This window comes from Marmota marmota, unplaced genomic scaffold (assembly GCF_001458135.2).
Source record: "Marmota marmota marmota unplaced genomic scaffold, marMar, whole genome shotgun sequence".
Taxonomy (NCBI): Eukaryota; Metazoa; Chordata; class Mammalia; order Rodentia; family Sciuridae; genus Marmota; species Marmota marmota.
This window is the reverse complement of record NW_025999991.1, coordinates 7,331,674-7,335,558: the sequence shown is the minus strand read 5'-3', so window position 1 is coordinate 7,335,558 and position 3,885 is coordinate 7,331,674. Positions and strand designations below refer to the sequence as shown.

The following is a 3,885-nucleotide window of genomic DNA, read 5'->3' as shown; positions in this document are numbered from 1 at the left end:
TTTTTTTTTTTTTTTTTTTTTTTTTTTTGTACCAGGGATCGAATCCTGGAGCACTTAACCAGTGAGCCACATCCCTAGCCTTTTTTATTTTGTATTTTGAGACAGGGTCTTGCTAAGTTGCTTAGGGCCTCACTAAGTTGCTGAGGCTGCCTGAGAACCCTTGAGCCTCCTGCCTCAGCAGCTGGGATTACAGGCCTGGCCACCTTGCCTGGCCGGGAGGGCCTGACTTCTTGTTGGTCTTCCCTCCATGAGTTAGAGATGACCTTGACTTCCCAAACTGCCTGGACTTGGGGTGGTGAACCTTCTTATGTTGTCCCAAGGTTGATTAGGAGGCCTTGTTGACCACAAACCAGGTGTAGCCTCTGCTTTCAAACAACTTGACCACTAGATCTAGTGTTTGGAGAAGTAGGAAACTGCCCTTGAAGCAGGTCTAATGTTTGAATTAGAACCTTTAAACTAAATCCAGCCTTTGTGTGTTGGGAAGGCCCAGCTTGAGCACGACCCAGCTCAGTCTTTAATAGGTCACGTGCCCTTCAGTCTGGGGGAAAGTTCCTTTGTCCTCTCCCTTTAGTGCCTTGTGTAAAGGTTCTCTATCCAGCCATAACTGGGAGTCCATAGCTGATGGATATTTCATGCCCAGAAATCCACAGAGCTGTCTTTTAGACTCAGGCCTGGACAGTGAGGCAGTCACTCAGGGCCAACCTAAAGGCTCCTGGGGTGTGGACAAATCCCTAATACTGGACCCTTTGAAGAGGTTTCTGGGCCTTTTAGGGAAAACCTTATATCAATAATGGTGTACAAATTAGGGCCTCTCAACTTTTGGGGTTCCCCCATTTAAAGGCATGGAGACTCTGAGGGCTATCTTCTTATTTAAAAGGGCAAGCAGCTTCACCTCTTCTTTGCCGCAGTCTGGCTGGGCACAAAATCACCAGCCACTCAAGCAGGAACAAACTTTATTTCTGAACTCCACCAGCACACTCCACACACGCTCCCCGGGAACTCTCCCGAACGCCACCCACACGGCTCCTCCAGGAACCACCAACCAGAAATCCCTCCTCCGGCACTTCCCCCACCAATGGGAACTCTCCAGGAATCCCTGTGAGAACTCCAAAGTAGCAGGCCGAGGCGGACAGCAGGGGTCTAATATACACAGCTTAACATAACCATCATCATCTCAATGGCTCGCTGGCGTCACCTCTCAACCACTCCGTTCTGGCAAAAATGCCATGCGTCATTCCGACTCGACTATGGCTCTCAGCCCTTCTTGCCACTGTGGCTCATGCCACTTCTTTCCACATCTTACAGGAATGTCAGGGATTGAATCCTGGGGCATTTACAGAAGCAGAACTGTCCCATTTCCCCAATGAATCTGGATGAAACCCAGTAAGAAAGTCAGTCATGAAATATCCATCAGCTGTGGATTCCCAGTTATGGCTGGATAGAAAGCCTTTACACAAAGCACTCTCCTCCAAGAGACATTGGAGGAGAACCAAGTGATCTATACGGAATCACAGGAGATGACACAGACTTGTGCTCAGTCAGGGTCATGATCAGCTGACCGTGCCAAGCTGTCTGGGCATATTTAACTGGGAATCTGATCTTTCTTGAGAGATGAAGGCACTGAGGTACTGGGTTTGGTGGGTCCAGTAATAAATATATGATACTTAAAAAGTAAATAAAAGGCTAGTGAATGAATGTCTTGTTCTAAGGGCACTTCTCCCTAAATTTGATTTCAGGCCATTGAGGTACTTGTTCCTAACTTTGTCAATAGGTCCCTTAGTAACAGAGGGATGGGACATTCTGGGACATAGAGAAAGGAATGGGAGATAGTTTGAGAGCCAATTCTGCAAGTGAGAGGAAAAGTGAAGTGTCTCACTTTGAATCTACCATACACTCCTGTCATGGAGCACTCCTGGCTGAGTCAGGACAGAGCAGGCAGCTCCGGTGCCGATAAATAGTTTTGTTCTCCTACCTGCTACGTGGAGGGTGACGCGACTCCTGGAGCTCCTCGGGTCTGGGGCTGTCACTCATGGCAGAGTCATCTTCCAGTAGAACCAAGATTGCTCCAGCGGGATTGCTGCTCGGTGGCCCTGGGTGGGACAATCAGAGCATACTCTTGCCCTCCTCATGGCAGTGACTCACTAACGGGCCGCAGGGACTGTCGGAGAGTTCAGCTTGTGGAGGGTTCTTTCCTAGGGTCACTTTCAGACCCCTGGGGTAGGGTAGCCAAAAGCTGGTTTTTTTGGCCAATCATCTGCCCACTTTGCCTCCTCTGCCCTGTCTCTATTGCTAAAAGCCTTAAAGCCTTCACTGTCCAGAGTAGCAACTAAGAAAGGCGTGGCACCTTCTTTCATTAGGTTGAGGTTGAATCAGGATTTGTGGAATTCAAAACTGAAGCCCGATGGAGGAATAAAACAAAACACGTGGTAATCTATCGCTGGAACGGAAATTTCCAGGACGATGACAGAAGTACAAATGTGATCTCAGATGTGGGTCAGATGCAGTTAAAACCCCCACTTAAGGAGTGTGGTTAGAGATCACAGTTTCAAGTACCTGAAGAAGAGGTGACCTTGGAAAGAGAAGGAAACTGCCTCCAGGTGTTGTGTGCTCACGTCGTTGCAGGCTCACACAGGACTTCCTTACTCACTTTATTGCCTGTACCTTGTTCCACTTCCTTTGCACAGTACAATGTTCTGAGTGACACACACACACACACACACACACACACACAAAAGCTAATGTTTCCTGCCCTTGAAATACTCCCCAATTCCTTAAAATTTGTGATTTTAAGAATTTACAGGAATTTAAACTATGAACTTCAGAATTTCCTCACTATAGTTCTATCCATCCTGCTCCGATCATTTGCTCTGCAGAGGCCTACACAGCAGTCGCAGGTCTTCTGTGATCTGATGAAGTAGTGCTCCAAGTCGGCCGCAACAAGACAAACGACCACAGCGTCTCAAAGCTTACTCGGATTCCAGCGTTGTAAGAACTGATTTGGACAGCCACTTTCCAGAGACTATTATAATTAGAAAAAGGGCAGAAGGCAGAGGGTTGGGAGCTGGCAGCTGACATTAGATGTCAAGAGGCACCCGTGGGACTCAAGGTTATTTTTATGCTCTGACTATTATAGAAAGCACAGTGCCTTACACATTTTCTAGCTCACATTCCCAGCCCAATATGTGATTTTCTTTTTCAGCAAAGAATAGTAATAAAACATGATGACTGTGGGTGAGACCAGATCCCAAAGTTTTATATATATCCTTCATGAAGAGAGAATAGAAAAAAAAAATTCATTTCCTGCAAGTATCTTGTCTCTTAAGGAATGGGAGCTTATTATGGTTTGGATCTTTTGTGTGTGTGTGGTGCTGAGGATAAAACCCAGGGCCTTGTGCCCGTGAGGCAAGCACTTTACAAACTGAGCCATATCCCCAACCCTGGTTTGGATCTTAAATGTCCCCAAAGCTCATGCGTTGAAGGCTCAGTTCCAGCTGATGGCGCTATTGGGAGGTGGTGGGAACTCAGGAAGTGGCCTAGTTGGAGGAGGTACATCCTTGGGCGTGCCCTTGAAGACCACATCTGTCTCTGGCCCCTTCCTCCTGGTGTTCTCTTTTTGGCTCTGCTTCCCAGCTGCCTCGCGGTCAGCAGTTTCAACCCACAGTGGCTCCTTGCCATGGTGCTCTGCCTGGCCACAGGCCCACGCTGCTGGGGCCAATCCACTGTGGGCTGAAGCTCTGAAACCGTGAGCCCAAATAAATCTTTCGTCCTTGAATTGTCTTTTTTCCCAGGTACTTTGTCTAGTGACAGGAAGCTGACTGAACAGAACTTGATGTCACTCTAGGCTAATGGTCTTTCTTCTTGAAAGCTGCCCACGGGGGGGGGGGG

General features: G+C 47.9%; 1 long non-coding RNA gene across 6 annotated transcripts in view; it reads right to left on the bottom strand.

Moving 5' to 3' along the window:
- The window catches only part of LOC125617855, a 42,543-nt gene extending 39,516 nt beyond the window's left edge, over window positions 1-3,027 (bottom strand). For all 6 annotated transcript variants that reach the window (XR_007348955.1, XR_007348956.1, XR_007348953.1 and 3 more), the window contains exon 1: window positions 1,973-3,027. This is a non-coding gene — a long non-coding RNA (uncharacterized LOC125617855). The remainder of the gene's footprint in view (window positions 1-1,972) is intronic.
- Between the last annotated feature and the right edge of the window lie 858 nt (window positions 3,028-3,885).